Raw genomic sequence first — 24,114 nt, forward strand, 5'->3', positions numbered from 1 at the left:
TAATTTGCTGTGCTTTGGTGCATCTTAGAGGTCAGGTCACTTGTAGAATGGAAACATGCAGCATGAAGGTACTACCTTGGGGTAAATGGGAAGTACTGCAGGATATTTAGCAGATAGTATGATTTAAAGACCAGCATTTGGCTTCAACTCTGCCAGGTTGGGTGAGCAATTTTGCTTTTGCCATACTTTGGTATCCTCTCTTAGCTCCTTAGGAAATGGTGTGTTTTTTTCTTCTGTGCTTGTACAGTGCATATCAACCTAATGTCTAATTTCCTTTGGAATGTCCAGATGATAATGGAGGAGGATGATAACGGAGTAACAATTTAAAACAACACATGGCACTGTTACTGGTATCATTCACAGATTACTACAGAGAATTCAGAAATAATATTGGTGCTACATGAATAATTGATGTCGTAATCTTCAGACCACTTGTCCTTTCATGTAGTAGTTCGGGAAGTGATGTCACTTCCTATCATGTATTTCTTGCTACATGTTATAAAAACCTCTGTTTACAGAAACAGAATCACTCTGCATGCTTGAAAGTGGAATTTTGAAGTACCACTGAAGTCACTGCTGGCACAAAGATACTTCATAGTAGTGACAAAGAATTACTCTAGTATTGTTCAATTTACATGATTGTAAATTGATGGTGTCCTGATTTCAGCTGGGATAGAGTTAATTTTCTTATTAGTACCTGGTGCAGTGCTGTGGTTTGGATTTGGTGTTAGAATAATGTTAATAACGCACTGATGGCTTTAGTTGTTGCTAGGTATGTTAATACTAACTCAAGGACTTTCTCAGGCCCTGTCAGTGAGAAGGCTGGAAGGGCACAAGAAGTTGGGAGGGGGCATGGCCGGGACAGCTGACCTGAACCAGCCAAAAGGCTGTTGCATACCATATGACATCATGCCCAATATATAAATTGTAGGGAGCTGGCCAGGGCCTGCCGATCGCTGCTCGGGGACTGGCTGGGTGTGGGTCAGCGGGCGGTGGGCAGCTGTGCTGTGCGTCGCTTGTTTTTTGCCACCCTTCCCTTTGGATTTTATTCCTCTCCCCCTTCTCCCTCACTTTCATTACAATTGTTATTTTTGTTATTATTAATTTATTTCAATTATTAAATTGTTCTTATCTCAGCCCTCTAGTTTTACCTTTTTCCTGATTCTCCTTCCCATCCGTCTGGCATGGAGGGGGGTGGGGTGGGGGTGTAAGTGAGTGGGTAGCTGCATGGTACTTAGTTGCTAGCTGGGGTTAAACCACAACAGATGGTAGTATCTTTGAGATGTTGCCTAAAAGGAATAAGAGAAAAATCTCTGCAACACTACTGTGATATTCATGCACATCACCTGTCTCAATTCCATTGAAGAGGCACAATGATCAATGGGACAGTACAAGATACATTGCCTTTCCACAGCTGTACTCCCAAGGACGCCTTGGCTAAGTGACTTCTGCTTTGAATGCTGCCTTTAAAGGCCTGAAAACTTATTCTGCTTTAACGATATATCATTTTGAGCTGAAAAATATAGTAGTGAAAGCAGTAGTGGCAGCAGAGCACAGGTAGACCCATAACTACTAAGACTGAGAATCCTCCATTGCCCTTGACTCCAGAGTACTCTTGAAATTCTCAGTTTTAAATTGTGCTGCATCCATGATGCAAAACAACCAAAGCCAGACAATGCAAATAAAATGTTCTGTGAAAAAGTGAGTGCTGAATTTTCTGAGATAAACAAGTAACAGAAAATTAAGCTGTAGGAATACAAACAAATGGCAGCTTTAATATTGAAATTAGCCAAATTTTGCCAATTCCAACTGCAGCTGTGATATTTAGGTTCAATTAGATTAAAAGAAAAGCATTTCCTTTAGCACATAGTTTTGCAAACATTAGGATACTGTAATAAATAAATAAATAAACAAGCCCAGCCAGGAAGCACAGATGCCATTTAATGTGGTAGTGTATAAAAGTTTACAGTTACTTCTTTTAGACTCTTCCCTGGGGTGCCGTGTGTCAGCCTCCCGGAGAAGGAACTGCAAAGTCTGATTCACTGACGTATTAGACGACATCTGTGCTTGCTGGCTTGGATTAGAGATACTGAATCAAAAAAAGTCTGATCTGCCTTACCAGTACTAAGCTGACACAACATTATACAGCTTTAGCTTGTTGGCTTTTTTATCTGTTTGTGTTGTATGTTATGAGTCAGCACTGCTTGGTTTTTTTGGATTGGGATTGCCGTTTGCTTGGGCAGGGTATGCGGTGTGAAATGGGTTTGGCCATATCTGTAACCTGCCAAGGAAGAGCTCTGTGTTTCACACGTTCAGCTGAAGCAGAAATACAGGGAAACTCATAGGCCGGGAAAAGTGGCAACTTGTCAGGGCACCAGCTGCTTCATGCGAGGTTAGGTTGGGTATAAGGGTAAGAAAGCTAATTCTTAATAGATCCTGCTAATATAAGTCCTTCTGCATCATTTTCTTTTCTATGGAGACTATACATTAAGCAGGAGGCACCATGTCAGTCCGGCCCTGCTGCCAGCCGGTCACCATGCAGAGTGCTCCTGGCACGGGAGCTGCCCGGCAGCTGCGAATGGGCACAAGCAGATCAAAAGGCGCAGGCTGGTGCCCTCTGATGCAGGGGAAATGCTCTTGTTACTGTAATTAATACTGCAAAAATGCCGGGTAAGTGTGGCTGCTTTGGTTAGTGCCATACTGTTTTTCATATTCCATTCTTGTAGGTAAGCCCCACTTTATGTGTATGTTTATTTCAAGAATTCTATGAAACATGCACTGAGCTTCATAAATAAGTGGATACATATTCCTGGATCCCTGATAACTTTGGCCTTTGCTTGAACTTTCAGACCAGAACAGAAATATTTGGGGAAAAATTGAAATTATTTCTGTTCTTCAATTGCAGTTTATTTTACTGTAGATAACTGCAGGATTTCTCAGGCTAGAAAAGATGTTAAAGAGCAGAATGTTATTTTTGCTATTTGTAAATTTGCCATTAGGTTCCAACTGACATTGCTGCCTTTTCCTACATCACTTAAAATCTCACCCAGAAGTGGTAAATACAATTTCTAACCATCATAAATAATGAACGAATATCCATTTTAATAAACCACTTTGTTTTCTTTGGTTTTATCCTTAATTTTTTGAATATCTTTTTCTGGATACCTCAATATAATACTTTCCCTAATTAAGACATTGGGAACTAACGGATAGTAGGCTTACTCTGGAGGATACCATACACATCAATAGTGAGAATGAATGAAGGAAAAATGTAAAAGTAAACCTAAAGGGGCTTCTCTGCTTTTTGCTTTGTTGTTGTTTTTGGTTTCTTTTTTTAATTTAATCACTTCCATAACTGATGGCCCATGGTAAACCTTTGGCACATGGTTATAAGAGGGAGCAGGAGGCTGCCATTACCATATGAACATGGTGACAAATTGCAGGAAGAGTCGCTGTTATTCCATCACCAGAGGGCCTTAATGAGGAAAACGGCATCATCTCAAGGCTTCACTGCAATTTGTTTTGCTTTGCTCTAGATCTTCTAACCGGAAACTTCCCAGCCTTTGTGATAGCTAGTCCTCTGTGAAAAGTTTTAAGAGCCATTTATCACAATCTTCTTTTTGCCTAATTTCACAATCCTAATGTTTCCTTTTGCCTAATTTCACTTTTGGGAAATTTGAAAAAAATTGACCTAGCCCATTTATGTGTGCTTCTTAAATCCATTTGCTGGATTAGTGTCTTAAGTTAAGGTATTTCCTTAATGTAATGTGTTTAAATTAATCTGCATCCAGCTCAACACACAGAAATACCCAGCCCAAGAGACCCTCATCGGATAAAACAGTTCCAATACTGTCTGGTCATTCTGGCTTAACAGCTCACTCTGTGCCTGCCTTACAGTCCGGAACACTGCTTCTGTGCTAGTTCAATTACTCAAAATCTGGTATTTCTGCTTTCAAAATACGTTATCAAAATTTGAGATTTATGGGTAAATGCTAACTGATGATACTGTGAACTGGACACAGGAAAAACAAGCTGCCAGACTCCCATATTTTTGGCTGAGAGTATTCCACTGACACGGTAGCTATCAAAATACAATCTGGTGCCCATCTTGACAGATACATCGCGTTTGTGGGACACAGGCAAATGTCAGTTTGGGGTTCACAGCCAAAACGCATTTAGCTCACAAGAGCAGAAAGTCTAGTAGTCTAATCCTTTGTTCTTCAACTAGAAATACACTCAGCGTAGTTTTTAAAGTGTAGGATGAACTGAATGAACTACAATTTCACATATATTAGTGCTCAGTATCACTGGAAAGAGTGTAGTGATGTGCGTGCCGTGCTTTGCAGAGCCCCTCCCAAGGGCTGTATGCATATCGCGTAGGGGAAGGGGGGGATCGGCTCCTGGCAATTCTCAAGATGGGATACGACATTGTAGTCTTAATGTTCAATGGAGAAAAATGAAAACTGATTATGTGAAAAGAGAATTTTGCTCTAGCCTGAGTGCCGGTGGGGACTAGGATGATGTATTTACTGACAGAAGACAAGCCAGAAAAAGCAGAATGTGCCTCACATTTATTTACAGAAGAATATAAACTAAGGGACTTAAGGGACTTCTGGGTCATCCATGTGAGTCCTCCCTATTGCCTTATTCCAGGATTGTGGGTTTTCTTTTCTCCTTTAGAAGATTAAGAAGTATAAGGAAAAGCAGAAGCCTCCAGACTAGAAATTCTGGGGTATCACCACCTGTCCTTGGAACTCAGTTCTGCCCTTGATGACTTCACTGGGAATTGAGTATGTGAAAAAGGGGTTTTAATCATTACAAATTCTATGCTAGTATAGGCAAATGTAGCTATTGCTATATTTTTAAAAAAGCAAATAAAATTACACCACTGCCTCTTATTAAACAGACTATTATTTTAAGAGAATGATAGCCCTTCATTTTTTTTGACAAACAAGTCAGATGTGAACAACAGCAAATGGAAATCTAATTCCATGGCAGCATCAACAAATCAAGCATGATACATCTCAGTGCCATTTTCTCCTGCACATAGCTGTGCCTGGTTTTCTGCCTACAAAAGATGAAAAGCATAAAAGCAAAAGCAGTATGAGGTTTCCCTGATGGAAATGTTCCAGAGGAGGAAGGGAAATGCAGTAATGCTCCAGCCTGCTCTCCCTCTATTATTGTGTCATCATTACCTCTGTGGAGGGCTCTGGTTTGTCTTGGCCGATTCTAGAGCTGTAGACTCACCTGACAGTAAGGTTCCTAAATTAAACCCAAAATCCTGAAACGTAAATCTAAGACTAATAGAAATATTTCCTTGAACTGCTTAAATAGGGTATTTTAGGGCTTTGTATTTTTTCTGTTTTTTTCAAACTTTTTCATACTTGGCATGATGGAAAGAAACATTTGTTCCTCTTAGCAACAAAGCCTGCAACTCAAAGCCCTGTGTCTCTCTTCACAGCCAAGGCCTGTCTCATTTCCTCTTTGCTTCTCAGGAAGATCTTGTTCAAAACATCTAGAGCAGCTGGTATCTCTTACCAGAGCACTTTCTTACTTGACTATAGATGACAGAGGCGTAATCAGCTTTTTGTTTTCTTATTTTTTTTTGTACAGAAAACATAAGCATGATTCAGAGAGCTTCGCGTTGCACTGGGAAATGTATACTCTTATACTGTGCCATATGTCTTAAAAAAAGCCAAAAACACAACCCACAACAGCTGGGCGCTTTTTGGTTTTTGTGTGTGGTGGGGTTTTTTTTGTTTGTTTTGTTTTGTGATAATCCCCAGGTGGTCACAGAAGCTGTGACAGGAGATCTGTTTGGTGGTTCTGTTTCTACCTTTGATTCAGTCCTATAACTGATAACACATGTTTTTGAGAGAGGTCTCCACTGATCTGGAAATGCAGAAGCCCTTTATCAAAGTTCACAGTGGGCTCTACCAGACCTGCAAGACCAATGAACACAACAGAGCAGTTTGGAGAACTGTATGTTGGTGCCTTAGCATGTAATTTGCATATGCACACATACACATATATATATCTCAAATGTATCTTGCATCTGTTAAAACATTTCTGTCCCAGCATTCAGTTGCTGTTCTTGAAATTTAAAAGCTTGAAGTTTTAAGACTTGAATCTTAAACTTGAGATATGAGTCAATCATATATTGAAGTCATCGAGGTTACTAATACACTGTATTCAGTGTGAACAGTAATGGTAGAGTGTCACCCAGTCAGGAAATTTGCCTTGTAAGTATAATAGAGCCAGCATCTCATGCACTCGCATCAATATAAATCAGGAATAACTTCAATTAAGTAAGAAGAATTATATCTGTGAAAATTGCCATGAGAGGAGAATGAAAGCTGCTTTATTTACTTCTGGAACAATGAACTGTTTGAAATGGGCATTTTCAGCTATACATGATCTAATAGGATTTTCAATTGTCAGAATGAGTTAGAATCACTGCTTTTATTATGCATAGGATGTTTTTAATGGTGCACTTATTTTCTTAGTGCCGTATGTTCCTCCTTACAGAAAAACAAAACAAACTGTGAAGATCATCAAACCAGTTACTACAAAATGTGGCTGCTCCTTACATTTGTTTGTATATAAACCTGTATTGTGCAAGCCGGATAAGAATAACAAACATTGGTAATAAGCCGGATATGAAAATTGTTGTCAATATACCAGGAAAATTAGTGTCTTTGTTGTTCTCTCTTGAGATAGAAAGACAGATATTGCAAAATTTCTCAGGAACAAAGACATATCACTGAAAAATTCTAATTGAACTTTACCAGATCTTCTGCTCTTGTTGATAGAGGTTTTGGTTCTTCCCCACTCAATTATCATCTTCATCTCCATTAGGCATCCTGCTTGCTGCAGGAGGTGAAGGGAGAAATCCTTTTGTCAGAACCAGCTTATCCTTTCTCCGATGATATCACCAACTCTGCCCATGTTTTTAGTGACCTTAATCTATTGTGATTTCTCATGTGTCATATATTCAGAGGTAGATGTGCTGTCACAGGCATGGGGAACTGAGGAAGTTACTGTGGATGCACTAATTTTTGTCACATTTTTATGATCAATATGACTCTCAGTATCTCTGCGTCCTGCCCTGAATCTTTTAGGACTATAGAAGGTGACTAATAGAGATACAGTCCAGGGCTGATATAGGATGTACTCCCCCCCCCCCCCCCCCCCCCTTCTCTCATTAATAGTAATAATAGTCACCTGTCAGCACAAGACATTTCCGAATTTCTGTTTTATTTTCTTAAGATTTTCCAAGTCTGTGGTTTCATCTTTGAAGCCATTTTTTTCAAATGTGAACTACCTAAATGTATGTGATTAGCAGTATCAGTGCTGGAAAGTAAAAAGAAAAACTGAATACGAAGGTGTAAATATTCATTTCCTCAGTGATTATAGTACTGATCCTTTAAAATTGTGGTGTACCACTCGGATGAAGATACAATGGATCTAAGGTGCTTAATTAATTACATACAAAAACCTGCATGACCAGATGGTGTTCATAGTGAATCCATGAACAGAGACTGTTTTCACTCATCTCTAGTAAAAAAGCCGCAAACAAAAAACTTAAGGCTGGCTCTCTGCCCATCACTGTCCACTTATTCCACTATTTTTTTCATACTTCACCAAAGACTGGCTCTTGCCTCACTCAATAGTAATTGGTTTGGCTGATTTGGCTTCAGCTGGTCCATGCAAGTAGCTATTTGAGCAAGGGGAAGAGAAGCCCAACAATCCATATATATATATACACAGAGACCTGAAATCTGCCTTTCAGGTCTTGAGTTAGTCTTCTTTAGACACAAGTTGTGATCTATTTTTTTTTTTTTGTTGTTAGTTTGACATAATATTCCTTCTTCTGTTTGCTGTGTGGTGGGTTCCTCTAACAACGCCTGCATGCCAACTCAGGAAAATTAATTACTTCCTGGAAGGCAGGGAGTTCAGAGACCTGTATGATGCTGCTGAAATAGACTGAAAACTCTACAATACAGACTCATTCCAAAAGAGATGCATGCCAAAGAAAATAAGAAAGTGCTATTTGCCCTAATTTATATTTTTCATTATTATGCACTTCCCTGGCTTTGTCAGTGCTGCAACAGAAAGCAAAAACACCACCAAAAAAAAGTGATTGCTATAGCGACCCCAAAGGTGCTGGTTTAAGGGGAAAAGAATAAATTGGTTTCGTTACCAAGAGTTTAAAATCCAGAGCTGTATGGGTGACATAATATATTTACTTCATGTTGTGTGCGTGGTTTCATATAATATTGCTTTTAAAATTAATATTGACCTTTAATGGCTATGGAAACAGCTATCAGTATGCAGAAGATTAAACAAAACAATAGAAAAACTGCACAGTAAATATGTATAGCAAGATATAACTGATAGAGTAACTATGATGTCACAGTAAATAAAACTCAGAGCAGTATTTTTTGCTGTGGGCTGGTTCCTTAGCACTTTGACCTTGATACTGGATACAGCAGGTTTAGATTAGCCTATGTATTATCCATCATTCTCATGTGTGCTTTGGAAAAGTTGTCTCGGAAAAGAGACACTTTAAAAAAATTGGTTTTATTTTTCCCCTCAGGCTTAAGTTATCCAGCATCATACCAAGAATTATAACAGGTGTACAGATTCTGGTATACAGGACCTGGCTTATGAGGTTAAAGCAAATTAATCTGACTGGGCAATAAAATGGCATTTTTTTGAATGTGAAATTCAGTGTGAGCAAATGTGAAAATGTGAAGCATCTTCACATGGGAAGGAAACATTACCTTTGCTTTATCTCTGTGCATCTCTGTAACTAAAACCCTCCTGCTCCTTAGTCTCCTTCCTGGGTCTGTACAGGGGGCTCTGAAGGGGAAGAAAACCAGGCAGGTACTTTCTCCTGAAAGCATGTTGAGCACCTGCTGTTCAAATTGGTCTCCTTGCCTGGGACGGAACTGTCTAGTGGGATAAGCAGAACTTGGGGGTGAAAACCTGGTTCTAGGATGGAAAGAGTGATGGGGTTTGGAGCTTCAGGAGTGTATGCTGAGCTGTCTCTGCTGGTGCTCAAGCTATAGGAGCATTCAAACCTTGCAGATCACTGTCCTGCACCCTGCAGCTTTCTTCTTCCTTATTGCCTGTGAATGATACAATCCAGAGCTGCCAAAAGTCACTGGCTGTCTTTCACTTGCTTCAGGCTGTATCTGCTGAGGTCTGTACTGTGTGGTCCAAAACTAGCTGACCCTGGTAGGAATATCTGTAATCAATGAAAAGGGATTTGCACACCCACAAAAATCTGGAGGTACAGGCTCCTAGGCTGAATTTGAAGAATAATTCAAATGATTAGCAGAAAAAAATGTCTTATTGGATAGCAGAAGAGACACAAGCAGTATTTTTATGTCTGCTATGTCTTCTACTTGCAGGTATTGCGCTGTGGTTGAACTACAACTTGGCTCATAAAGCTAAACATTGACAAGGAAATTGCACTAGTTCTTAATAGTTTAATACAAGAATTTTCAAATCTAATGCATTTATGGAAAAAAATCCTGGACACTGGGGAAAAAGCCAGTGGCATTACATGGACTTAAATCTTTACTCCACTAAGGCTTCACGAAATCTACTACAACACTAATTTTGTTTTCTGCTTCAGGCACCTTAGTGGCAGCTTTCAGTTTCACCATCAGATTAGAGGGCAATATCCTTAACAATATCAATCTTGGCTCTTAAACAAAACATAGAGGGATATATATAGATCTTTAGCATCTGAAGTGTGAACTGAAGGAGGACTGAAAAAAGAAATCTTTAGGCAACCTGCTTCCAGGAGAATGTGTTTTCAGACTTTTAAAGAACAGAAACTTGAGTCTTAGAGTTTTCTGAATGCCTGTGTCCAGTCCTGGACTTTTTTACTTACTTTTTGTACACACTACATTAAAATGGCAGGTTAAAATCTAAGGTCTGAATTACTGTGTTGAATAAATGAGCTTTTCACACCTTCCCATGAGTCGTTAACCAAGCATCTGTGTGATGAGGGTTCAGCCTGTCTGCAGCATCTTGCAGAGACCCGCTGTATCCTGGCCAGCTCGGAGGGGGAGTTCCATGAGGATGCAGTGACATGTCAGCACCACACACCGGAACAAGCTCACAAAGCTGCCCTGAAGCACGCCTTTGAATGAAGCCTGGCAGGTGTTCAGACAACTTGAGTGCAGATAGGACAAATACAGAGCTGTGAAAAAGATTGCACAGACGCATTTTAAAGTTAGATTCATGTTATGAGTTCAAGTCCAGGTGGATTTTACTTCACTTGTTTAAAAATGTTGTATCTGGGGGATAGAGATTGGAGGCATCTATTATTCAAGAAAGGCCTTTTTTTTTTTTTTTTTTTTTTAATGCAAACTTATCAAGGCAGGTTAGGAATAAGGATAAATTTATTCTCAGATAAAGAACTCTGTATCCATGGACTGCATTGTTTGATGGCTGTGCCTGTGATTTGAGCCATACCCTGGAATCTGTACTTGCTTTTTGCTTCATATCTGGTCCCAATCTATTATAAAGCAACACATTCCCACCGCTTCTCTTCAAGCTCTTGCTGACAGTTACAAGAATAGTTCAGAGCTGCTCTGAGCAAGGGATGCTTTTCTAGAGTCTCTTTCTGTGGGAAGTTTCAGCAGAAACTGAAAGCAGAATGTCCTTGTGTAGTTGCCCAGGATAAAGGGAAGGGTGTTGCTCTGCCAAACACATACAGTTATTCATGCAAAAACCCCATCACACGGATATTTTTGAAAACGTATGAAAAATATATGTGCAATATGTCACCTTTCTAGGCGTGGTGCCAGTGTACTGAGTTCTGTGCTTTTGTCTTTTGCAGAACATCATAAATTAGAACAGCAAAGGCAAAAGAAGGAAAGATGGAGGAAGAAGGCTATTTTTTTAATGCATCTTAATCTTATACATGCCCCTGTTCATAATGATCAGGGTCTGACTTCTCTTTTCTCCTGGCTGCACTGTGCTCTTCCTTGGTGTGGAGCACATCAGCTGCAGTCATGGCACACGATAATCATGACCTCTCTGTTGTGCCAGGTCTTGGCATGCTCTGCATGTAGAGGAATTCAGCTGGAGATGGTTCTCATGTAGTTGATTTTTCACAGTCCAGACTTTTTTTGTTCCTTCTGCAAGAGCATGGAACAGTTGATGTGGCATGTGGAAACTTGCTCAGAAGTTTTTTGGAGTTAAGTTAATACCTGCATAGAACATCCTGCTGACAGAGGTTGTCCAGCCCTTTTCTGGTAGAGACCACTCTGTAGAATTTTTATAAACTATGTCTAAAGTCTTTGACTTTCATAGAAGGTGTTTGATATTTAACTGGAAGCCCCTGGGTTTACAGAAAAGCCACGGTTCCTTCTCCTGTGTATTCCAGTTAACTGGGTTATAAGCTATTACAAGTTGCTGTTTCTCTTCCACATTCCTGTATTCCCCAAGAAAATTATGGTATCTAGTCTAATTTAAATATATGAATGTGAAACGCTCTGAAGAGCTAAAACTTAATTTAGCCGAAGTGGCCCAGTAACAATGCACGCTACGTAAAGCATGCAGCACAGCCCCGGCAAGGCAATGCCAGTCTGAGGGGAGCTGCTGGACTCTTGTCCCAGCCGTATGCTTCTGCCCAGTGTACATGGCCCCACCGGTCTGACACCTGCGAGATCCTCCAGTGACAGTGGGGACAGCTGAACTGGAGGAAATGGCTGAGGAAATATAATTGTAATACTATGATCTGACTGTTTGTTAATTTCTCACTTAACCACCCCCCATCCCCACCCCCACCCTATAGTGTAAACTGAGAGCCAATGGATTTGTCGTCATATCCTCAGAAGTTAGAAATCACTAGATCTATGGTTGCCCACTGAACCTGAATTTCAGAATCAATCAAACATTTCAGAATCAGTCTCTAACCCCACAACGGCATCCCGTGTTTGCAGTGCTACTTGGAGTAGAGGAGTTGCACACAGAAACAGATAGAGGGAAAATTTCTTGGGCCTCTCTAATTCTGGCATGTGCTAACTTTCAATTGGGTGACTTTGCTGCGTCCTTTAATATAGCTATTTTTGTGTGTGTGTGTGTGTATAAATTAAAAATAGCTCTATAGAAATAATTTTAAAACCCTGGAGTATTTAATAGCAAGCAATTCCTTTCTATAAAAAATTTATAACAACTCATAAAATGTAATCAACAGAGAATTGTGCCCCCGCTTTTGAGTTCTTTAGGTGGTTTTAAAAATAATACTTTAAGGATGTTGGAAATGGCAGCATGAAGTGTTTCTTTCCTGTTGAATAGCTACTAAAATAAATTATTCCAACTGTATAAAAATATGAAAAGCCTACCACTGTTACTTATACTTGAGCTGTGTGAAAGCACCTTCATTTGATAGGATAATTGCTTTGGCATATATAAACATTTAAAGATAATTAAATTAAAGAAATTTAAATATTAAACACCAAAATTCTTCAAAACGAGGTCCTAATGATGTACTGGTTTACCCTGCCTGCAGTAGGAGGTGTTCATCTCAAGCTGGCTTATGAGAAACGTTAAATATTAGCGGTTTAGCTCACCTTTATTTGATGTTACTTTTTTATTTTCAGCAAGCAGTAAACACTATAGTAGAGGTCCAATATAAAGAAGCTGTGAATATGTTTTTTTTAAATAGTGTTTAAAATTCTATAAATTCTAAAAGGATGATAGAACATGGAATACAGTTTAAAATGCTGTTTAGAGAGTAAACAAAACACCCAAACTGTTGCAACCAGATAAAACTTGATCTAAAAAATTTTACATAATCACTGGAGATAGTAAAAATGTCAATAGTTTTTAATAATTTTAGGGAAATTAGGATATTTTTCCTCCAACCAATATTTCTCTAGGGAAATTGTGGTTGAGGGCTTTTTTGAGATATCAAAATGTAAAAGTTACTATCCAGGTTTCATTTCTTCATAACAAAGCCTAAAAGTCATGTCCAGATTTAAAACAATTCTTAAAAATATTTGGGTCCCAAAGCAATGTTTCAATCCAAGTCAAAATAAATACATAAATAAATAATCTTTTTACTAAAATCTCTTTATTAGGTTTGCATATCACAGGAGTATCATCTTTGTCAGAGTGGCTGGGTAGAACAAATCCTGGCATTACACTCCCAAGTCTTTGTGGAGAGCCACAGGGTAAATCTGTAGCAATGTAACAGATTCCCACAGCTGTGATGTCTGATTATATGGTGTGCTGCAAAAATTATGTTAACACTACGCTTAAACAGGATAACAGAATAAAGTTGTAATATAAAGTCAAACACAGATAACCAATGCAATGCAAAATAAAATATTTTAATTTGGTTTATGTGCACAACTTTCTTGCTTTCATAACATGCATATTTGTAAATAATGAATTTTAATGAATGAATACTAATTACTGTAGATCAAATCAAGCCTCTGAAAGGTTAGAACTCGATTTTAAGAAGAGCTTATTGCTATTAATATAAGGCATATTTTAGACACTATTCCTTGTGTAGCTAATGCGGTGTTACTGGCATTTTTGTCCTACCATCTATTGTAGTCTTAATTCTATGAGCTCTAGGGATGATTTACATGCTGTATATACCAGGGATGGATTAGAAAAATATGTTCAGCAGCCTTGACCTGTGTAGGGTTCTGAGAAAATGCCTTCTAGGGGGGCATAAAGGAATCTTTCAACACCAAGGTTCAACAAACTGGTACTTGCTTCTCTTGCACTTCTCTCTGGGCAGAGAAATGGTGCTTCAAGCTGCAGTTCCCACAGAAGGTTAAAGAATATACACGTTTGTCTAGCATTGCTGTCACCTTGGCTTTGCAGAGTACAATTTCCCATAAAACACAGATTCCCGTTCCTTTTACAGGCTATTTCAACCTGAACATATGGTGAACAGGGTCTTACTAACCCTCTGCTGGCTGCAGCGCTTTACACTGTGTCAGTGTGAGCGTGCTGCTGACTAGTCTTTCTCCCAGGAGCATCTACAAGGGTCTGGCATAAGCCTTCTAAGGCGATTCTTAGAAATCCTGTATTTTTGTTAAACTGTTACAGTATAATATACATATTTGATTACACTGGTCCTGCCAACACCCACCCCCACCTCCCCACTTCAAATATACAATAGGATGGACTTTCATGTTCTTTTTGCTTGTGGGTAGCAAAGGCTGCTTCCATCTCACTAATCCAGCAGATTAGTGTCCTGTCACCAATATCAGCAATATCAGGATTGTGCTACAGCTGTCCTTGGCCCTCGTTATCATGCCAAAAATAACATCAGCACAATCTAGTCGTGCCAAGATTGTAGCAAGCTATAATGGCTTATGTTTTATTCGGAAATTGATGCTGTGGCTCTGAATAAGAATGATAATGATAGTTGTTTGAATGGTGCTGCTGGTGGTTGCACGGTAGAGAAGCATTGCTCCGTGTCCTTCAGAATGCCCTGGGTATATAACTAGCTTGTCACTATTGGGACGTTGGTTTGCATTTAGAAATCTCCTTATCAAATGCAAAACTGGTATGAGTGTTTGTAAATACAATCTAGGCCAATTCCCATCGGGTGCCATCACAGGACCAAATCATGCTGGCAGAGCTGGTACAGATAATAGCCTTTGTTCAGAGTAAGGTTTCCATGTATGATGGTGGAGACTGAAAAACCTGTGTGTTACTTAAAAATAATATAGAAATATATATATAAATCATTGCAAGTTTTTTGCTGCCCTGAAAAGACACAAGTAGACAGAATGCATTCAACAGCCTGCATTGACTTAAGAGTCAGTGGAGACAGGCTATTAATTTGTTGTGTGTCTCAAAGAATATTATGTATCTGGATTGCTCTTCCAACGTAATCCCAAATTCATTCTGTTCAACTAACTCCTTGGTGTGGATGAGCAACGTTTCTATTCTGACTTGAAATAAATCTTAAACACTAGTTTCTACTCTATAGTGCTTGGGGAAACAGGAAAGATACTCACTGGACTTTCAGCTTGCCAGGCATGTTTACTGCACCTCCTTACAGCACAGAGCAGAGACTTTGTTATTGCTCTTTAAACCCCTGTTAGTTACACCAGCTAAAACCTCTCCAGCAGTGCGTGGAAGCTTGTAGTTTGCTCATAAGCTACTTGCCGTCCTGCATATCCAAAGCTAAGATGAAAAGGAAAAAAGATTAAAAACTTTACATCAGAGGGTATTTAAAGAATAATATCACAGAATGGTCAGGGGTGGATGGGACCTTGGGAGATCATCCAGTCCAACCCCCCGCTAGAGCAGGGTCTCCTACCACAGGTTGCATAGAATTTCAAACTTGCCGAGGGTACACTCGGTCCTTCCTCCAGGTCACTGATGAGTGTGTTGAACAGGATTGGGCCCGGGACTGACCCCTGGGGAACACCACGTGCTACAGGCCTCCAGCCAGACCCTGAGCCGCTGATCACAGCCCTCTGAGCTCTGCCATTCAGCCAGTGCTCAGCCCACCCCATGGCCCACTCACCTAACCCACACCTCCTGAGCTTACTTGTAATGTTAGCTAATATGTCGCAGTCAGTATACCTTGGCTACCATCCTTCTCCTGTATTATTTTATTGGCTGTGTCTAGTCCTCTACTAGCTGTGCCATGTTTTTATGGTTTATTGTTATCATAAAAATGTGTCTATTTACCTCAATCCAGAATTTGGAGGGTATGCTTAGGGATGATGCATAAAAACAAAGCATGGGAGTTCATTTTAGAAATGCTGTATTTATTGTGTTGTGACAAGGATTTCTCATGCAACAAGGCTCCTGAGAACTGTGGCTTGCCGTTTGCACAGCCCCAGAGCTAAGTCAGACACCTTTGAGCTTCCCCAGAGGAGAGCAATCTCTGGGTTGGGTAAGGCAGCAAGCTATCTCCAGATTAAGTGTAGCAAGAAGTCCTAGTCACTTCTGATAGGAACATCCAATGACCTGGTGCCTAAATAATCTTTACATTTGCATTTTTTCTTCACTTTCCTGCATTCTGCAGTTCTTGCTAGTTTCAAAATCTATTATAAAGTCATTGAGAAGAAGAGGGAACAATTTTCTTTCTTGCCAAGTATTAAAAATACCAGCACAATTACTTGTATTTCACAATTAATGATTTTTCCAAGGAGTTTTAAAAAACTAAATTAAAAAAAAAATCTTGTCAATTGCTTCTCTTCAAGTGGTGATTAGCTGAAATGGGCTCTTCATATGCTGATTCTTAGGAGGAATATTAGGAGGAGAGGAAAGAAGCTGGATAAAGCAGGTCAACTAGATTGGAAAGAATCTTCTTGGGTTTCATTTGTTAGCTCTGTGTAACTCTTGCAGGGACTGTATTAATAAAAAGCAGGAACTTCTGCCCTAGCTAAAATGTGTAATAAAGAAATAAATAACAAGGAGACCCTCTGGGATTCTATCCTCAGTTGTGGTAAATTAGTATAACTCTGCCAAAGTTGTACTAAATTATAAACCTGAATCTGCTCTTTGCACTTTGCCTACTTAGTGCAGCTAAGTGGTGTCTTTTTTTAAGCAACAAAGAAGAACTTATTAGTCAAACAGAATATTTTTGATATGTATATTTTTTCCCCTCTGTAAGCCATGGACAAAAAAAAAAATAAAAATCTGTCTAACATCACAAAATAGATCGTGCAAGAAATGACTAAACTCAGAGAGAAGGAAAATATCTCGTTAGCAGTTGTTCTCCTTTCCCTTTACTGTCCACAAAAGGAAACATTACAGATGTGTTGCAGATGGGGGCCATAAAATCCTCAAACCAGGATGCTGACCTGGCATCCATCAGACTTAGTGCTGCATAAATCCTCAAAGAATGCTTGTTGTGGGAAATAGTCCTTCCTAGGCATAATGCTTTAATTTCAGCGAAAATATTGATACAGGATGAAATGCAATTGAGGATATTGCACCAGGATCACTACATCCACAGGTCTATTTCTAAAACAGCCAGAATTTTAATAGGAGAATATCTGAAACACAAGTTTTACAGTTACTGTGCACAAATTCATGGCTTGCTTCCAGGGCAGATTACTTCTCCCAACATTTGTATCTTTCTTCTCATATAATGTAACAACAAAGCATTAATCATGCAAATATCAATATTTAATGATTATGCGGTTAATGCCTGCAAAGCATTTTAGAGATAAAGTGCTCTACAAATTTAAATGTAGGATATTTACTCCTCGCCATATCTTAGTTGGACAGAAGGGCTGAGGACAAGTTCATGTTATCTGGAAAGGTAGGTGCCTGATACTTCTGATACAAGATGTAAAGTATCTACTCTAAATTACTGAGCTCTATGACAGTCTTTGCATTCACTTCAACACACTTTGGAATTTCACAGTATAGACACATTTCTATGGTAATGAGTATACAGCTCAAACCTCAAAATATACTAATTAGGTTAAAAACAGGATTGGGAAGATTTGGCCACTTAATTTAAATGTCATAATTGGTGCTGCAGATACCATTGTTACCTCACAATTATATAAATGAAGATTTACCCTCTAATGAGGGACTGAGGAAAGAGGATGGTTGTAGAAAAGAAGTAAGTCAAGCGCAAGTTTTTCCTGCATGTTAGCTTTGCTAAAAGAAAATCAATATGGCCCTTTTAAAGTGATGGGTGAGTCACAGGTACCTTTCCTTAACTACCTCCTTTTTATTGAAGAGTTTCTCCTGGACAGGTTAGCAGGAGTTAAAAGACAACTTATGAAACTGTTGCTGAATAATTAAGAAGCTTGTGTATGCAAGTACTCTGCTGAGCCTGGCCATAAGCAATCACTGGGTGAGATGAACTTCTCAAAAGAAAAATGCTTGTTTTTCACAAGTCTTACTTCTGTATCTGTGTGTTATGGGAACTGTTTGGATTTAAAAGATGAAACAGCAGAAGTTGTTTCCTTAGGTGTTATTTTTGTCAATGTAATTCTCAGTTATCTGCTGGCACATAGTGCTTTTCTCAGCCATTAGAAAATTTGAGGAGAAAATATCCAATTCATACACTCTGGAGAAGGTTTATTTGGAAGGATCCTAGATTTCGCCATCTAGAAGAGGTCGTGTTCTCCCTAAAACTCTCTGCTTAGAAACCTTTCCCTACTTGCAAACAAGTATCAAAACCTACCATGCAAAATACAAACATGTTTACCTTTGGGTTTATGCACAGATCTCCCCAGTTCTTCTAAAACTTCTGCTGAAAAGGTATGGATGTGTTTTAAAACAGGCCTGCCAAAATGATGAAGCCTGTATCAAATTGTCTGTGCAGTGGACCTCCTCCACATGGTGAGGTTGTCTAATGAGAGTACAGTGGCCACTGGGGGGGGGTGGGGTTAGACACAAAGTTGGCTGGGTTGGAGTTAAGAAGCCTGACAAAGCACAGTGCAAAGTGATAGAAGGGAAGATTACAGCTAAAAATAGGAATTGGCAGCTCAAAACTGGGAGGGGGGGAGATATTTGAACACTGCAGAACACAGGAATGGGAAAAAAAGGTTCAGTAAGAGAAGACCAGCGTTGCCTCAGAAGGCTTGAAAACCAGGCTGTGTCTTGTGGTGTTGCTGACAGTGAGCTCGAGCTGTGGCTGTGCAGATAAAAGAGCTGCTGTCTTTGGTGGAGACCGGTACTTTTTGAGCAAGACTGTGCACATTAGCTAACGGAAGGGTGACAGCACACAGCTGTGCTCTGGCAAGGGGATAAAGGAGGGTATTCAGTCAAGTCTGCTATGAGTAAAAGCACAGATATATTATATTTTTTTTTGTCTCCTAAGTGTGATTTGGGAAAAAAATGATCATTTGATGAAACCATGTTTCATCATCATGGGTCATCATCAGAACATAATGAAACCAGGTTCATTCAACCTGACAAATAGGGAAGTGTATGAGTAGAGAAGGCAGGTAAAGTATTTTTAGTTTATTTAAACTGGATTAAAAATAACATCTGAAATTTGCTGGGTGACATAATTTCTTTCTGGTTTGCAGACACATATAACAGTTACATTCTTTTCAAAGTCTCTGGACACCAGCCAGGATAGTGGAGAAAACCCATCAGGCACCTCACTGCAGGCAGCTAACAGTCCTGCTGAAGGCAAGGGGGAAGAATAACACCCCAAATCAAACGGTGTGCTCTCTGTGTTGAATGCCCATAGTATTTTGAATGCAGGATGCTGATTAGTGTCTGCTTGGATCAAGGGATGATGTCGATTCGTTATAATTAACATCAGACTCTTCTCCATGCTCAGAACTCATGCTCTGGGTGTAGGAGGCAAAACAATTCCCAAGAATGCAGGAGGTTGCTATTTAAATCTATTTACATAATTTTGCTATGTTTTTCTTAAAATATTTCTGTGTGATTGAAGAACTCTTTCCTGGGTTGTCCTTTGCTAAAGCTGTCTTGGCAAATTTACTGGAAAGTTAGCTCTCAATGAAAAAGAAAAGCACCTTCTGTGTGGCTGGGGGAGGTTAGAGCCATTCCCTGGAGCCAGGTGAGAGGCGGTGGTATGGCCCTTCCCTGGGCACCAGCCTGAGCTGCCAGCCCATGTCCTTCTGCTCCAGTGTCTCCTCCATCCAACCTGAGTATTACTTGTGCCATAAAATATTTTCCTCCCTGGCTAAGATGACTTTGAAAAATGTCTTGGATTTTTGAAAATTTAGGGCCCTGTGGGAAAGAAGGTTGTTTAGTTACATTGAAAAAGGAATGTAGCATTAGTAACGAGGCACGATAAAACAGTTAGCAATTAAAAAAAAAACAAAACAAAACAACAAAAAAACCAAACAACCCAATAACTTTCACTTGCATTTCTACTCCAACTTATGAATAATTTGTCACATCTTTTAAACAGTAAGCTGTATTAGCATGATCAAACCAGTGCATCCCCTTGTCTTCCCTGATGCTTGTTAGGGTAAAACAGCGATGTACTATGCCTGTGTTTTGAGGCTTTCAACTTGATGCCTTTGGTTCATTCAGATATATTACTTTTAAGAAGGTCTTTGTTAGGATTTTTAGCAGACAGTACTTCTGAACCAGCACACAGGAAAAAAAAGTGCATTTTATAAGGGAAATAGTTTCATTATAAGCTGACATTAACCAAAGACTAAAATTAGGGTTGTTTGGTGTGAGGGAGAAAAGAAAAAAATAATCTGCATTTTGTTCATTGGAGGATGTGCAGTTATGGGACAAAGGAGGACACATTTGGGATGCAATTCAGGCTTAGGGTTAGAAATGCTCTTTTCCATTCAGAAGCATACAGGTGAGAGCCATGTTTTGTGTCTTTTATGCCTACCATCAGAACAGATTCAGGTGCATGCATAATGCATGAGGCAAGTACCAGAACTGATGCAGAATAATCCATAAAATATGAAGCTGATGTTATGAATAATTAAAGCACAAACACACTCAGAAACACCTGCATGCGGCTAATAGGATGGGTTGGACTTAACCTATAAGTGATAGAAATGTAGAACTGAAGCTGTTCCTCCTCCAGCTTGGGTGTACCCCAGACAGTGTGCTGAGCGTGATGCAAGGCAGAGCTGCTGGGCACCCCTCTGGATTTCCAGAGCCCTTTCTGAGCGAACACTGTGACTTTGCTGCAGCTGCAGAAGGAGCCATGGTGTCTGTTTTCTTCATGAGAGCCACTACGAGCATGTTTCCTTGTTATAATATTGAAAAGGTTGAATTTTCAGTCTTATGTTAAGTAAATGGCAGTTTTGTTTAGAGACAGCGAAGATGAAATATTTAGCTTTTATCAATAATGTACCCTCGAAGTAATGGTGCCTACATCGACACATAATCTGTGGCAAACTTTCACAGATCCCCTGATATGCATTTGAGTGAAGCTCAAGGTTTTTTAACTTGTTGGAGATGAATAGCTTCTGAAGTTCCCTACAGGAAAGAGAAGGGCGAGAACTGAGCTAAGAGTATCAGCGGAAGAGAAGGTCATATAAACTATTACTGCCTGTATGGCTTGTGCACTAACCCACTCAATGTGGTGTTAGTATTTCTTACCTAATACTTTTATGATCTCAGTGGAGATCTTGAGTCTGTTATGCTAGGCATTGTTCACAGACCAGAGAAAAACATCCTTGTCCTAAAACATTTATTTTAAATAGAAGGGACAAATGGTGGGATCTTTTCTGAAGTTAAATGGCCATCTTTTTTTGAGTAGAGGAACTCAACTAAGTATAGGAAAAATATAAAGATTCATAGCAGAGTTTGACTGCACTTTTACCTGAGACAGGGAGGAAAAGGTTCTGTCATTTCTGGGAGCTTCCAAAATGTGTTTTAATTTATATCTCTGTTAGAGTGATTTGAATGTAATGGAAAATAGTCTCTGGGCTGTGGTTTGTTTTTTGTGACTGTGCACATTCAAACTACAATGTACTGTTTTTTATATTGCTGCTCTGATGAAGGAATTCTAGCTGTGTGCACAGCAATCTTAGATCTTTGCTCTTTAAAATGTCTTCTTTGGTGACAATTTGGATGGCGTATCTGTTTACAAAAGGGACGGTTTTCCTGTGGTTTCAAAACTGTGAATCAATTTGCTATAGACTCACTGTCTAATACTTTTGCACCTGCTTTATGTTCTCTTTTCTCAACTGATAGACCTGAAGTGCATTCCTACTTAAATTAAGCTATAGGCATTAGACTAAAGTAATTTTTCAGTTAATTCTAGACTAAGACAACCAGTCCTTTGGAAATTGCTGATTTTATGAAAGTACTATTCAAATGAGCCTGACAAAGCACAAAATGATTATGTGTGGTTATCTAGATTATTTTTCCAGCTCATTTTGCAGAACCAAAAGTTCTTAATTACTTTCTGTGGCTTGTGGCTTGAATCTTGGGTCAGGCATCAGCAAATCACCATTTGTGTTTATCTTTTGAGCTTAGACTAAATGCTGAAATATTTCAGCATGATTTATTGATAGGAAATAGCCAATGACTCTTTCTTCCCTTGGATCTAGAAGCCATTAGATTCTGGGATGCAATGTGTTCTCCACAGACCTCACTCTTTAATAAGGCAGACCTTCGGAGCTGTAGAAAGCCTTCAGATAACATCCACTACGCTGCTTAAAAACAGAACCCCAACAACAACCCTAAAACCAGACAGCTCTATATTACTATGGAGGGAGTTGAAGTATCTGTAAGTTCCTACCTTGATTTTTCAGTTCAGAGTCATCGTTTTCAGTGGTAAATAAATGTTCTTCATAACCATGGCACCCTTCCTTCCCTACAACTGAAATGAAGGAGATGCAGTGGTGCTGGGGCATGGACAATACTAATTATGCATCCAGCATCTTTCCCAATGGCAGATTAAAGTATGATTTTGACTGTCAAGTGCTTCACTGTTTTTCAAATTATTTTGTTAGGGAGCAAATTTCCTGGTAGTTCTGGCCTCTTGAGAGGGAAGAACAGATTTTAAAGTCTAGGTTCAGTCTTCCTTTGCCATAACATCTTTTGACTTTGGGCTGTTAAAAATGTTTTCCTTCATCACAGACCACCACAGAACTTCACAGGCTTCCTGTGAGCTGAACTGACAGATAAGATGTTTTCACATAAAGCCTACTTTTTTTTTTTTTTTTTTTAAATAATTGCCAAGTACTTCTTATAATAGGAAGTAAATGAATATAAACAAAATTACAAAATATAATCAGTCATCCAGTCACAGCAAATGACTATATGCAAGTATGTATCCTGTCAAGAATAAAGTTGTTAAAAATTATTTTTCTAAAACTACTTTAGGTTTGTTTTTAATTATTCCTTTCCATCCATTTCAAGAACTTTTTATCTTCAAACCTGCTTTAAAAAGGACCAATGTGTACTGATGAATTCTGCTGTAAGCACTTTAATATTGAAAAGTAATTGCTGTACACATACAGCAGCTGGAGGGACAGATAAAATAAGTGTGTTTGTGAATTATTCCATCCTCTTTCAGTAAAGAATTGAAAAATAACATGTTGCAGTCCTGTGACCTCTGAGAATGTATCTGCATGCAAAGACAAGCCATTCTTATTTTAGCTTTCACAACCACACTTCTCACAACATCCATACCATCAGACTGATCGTACAGTTGAGGAATATTCTAATGATCTTGTTCACATGATGTCATTTATACAAAGTGATCTCAAAACCATTGGACTTACCTCCTATTAACATCTGAGAATTAATTGGTGGGTCTCTTGGTGAGCCATTTGGTTTGAAGGACCCACAAACCTGCTGTAGTAGGCATCCTGTATAACGTACATAGAATGTTCTGACACTAACACTGTGCATGTGGTTCCAAAAGAGACCTTACTAAATCATTAAATGGATCTTACTGAGCACTGAATTTTAATTGCTCTGGGGATACTGGGAGAGAATAGCATTGATTGACTAACTTTATATAAGTTTATTAAGAGTTGTTAATCTAATATCTAATTAAGGGGCTTCATTTTACTTTTTGTATGGCGTATCTGTGATTTCATTAATGATATTTTAAATGTCCCTTTTCTAACCATTTTAATGGACCAAGATGAAATTCAAAACATTACCGTGTACTGAAATGTTTTCTTTCTGGAGCCAATTTTTCAAACATGGTAGTTTCAGACAGCTAAATTCGGTCAGCCACAAAGCAAATGGTGGTGAGATACAAACGACCTGAAAGGAGGGAGCCTGACTGTTTGTGACAGAGGTGACGGTACATTGTGTGGGAAGACGTAGGATTAGGTAGCTTTGTGCAGTACAGGTTCTTTTTGTCTGTTGTAAGCCTGTCTTCATTACAAAATTTTTGCAGATCAAGGTAATTCAGTACGATATAGAATACCCTAAAGAAGGGAGGTTAAAATAGAACAGGCATGGAGTCGAGTTGAGGTAGTGGGATGCCCTCCTGAGAGTGAGAAGTCAATTGAGAAAGACACAGAAGTACTTTGAAAGAACAATATCCTAGCAAAATTACTTTCTGTCCTGCAGAACCTCCATATTACAGATTGTGATCCTGTGAAAAAGTGAATCTTAACATTAGTGTCAGTGGATCAGGATTTGTTATCTCCACCTGTGTGTGTCCCGGTATCTATAAGACTGGGGCTCAGGATGGGGTCAAAGCAGACTAGA

The 24,114-nt window shown here is 39.1% G+C and overlaps 1 long non-coding RNA gene across 1 annotated transcript; it reads right to left on the bottom strand.

Moving 5' to 3' along the window:
- Positions 1-1,196: 1,196 nt before the first annotated feature.
- Positions 1,197-23,283, bottom strand: LOC121087843. Its single transcript, XR_005827761.1, has 3 exons — positions 23,169-23,283; positions 6,789-6,870; positions 1,197-1,289 (listed from the first exon to the last, which is right to left on the bottom strand). It is a non-coding gene; the product is annotated as an uncharacterized LOC121087843 (long non-coding RNA).
- Positions 23,284-24,114: the final 831 nt, after the last annotated feature.

The sequence above is a fragment of the Falco naumanni genome, chromosome 4 (genome assembly GCF_017639655.2).
Source record: "Falco naumanni isolate bFalNau1 chromosome 4, bFalNau1.pat, whole genome shotgun sequence".
NCBI classification, from domain to species: domain Eukaryota; kingdom Metazoa; phylum Chordata; class Aves; order Falconiformes; family Falconidae; genus Falco; species Falco naumanni.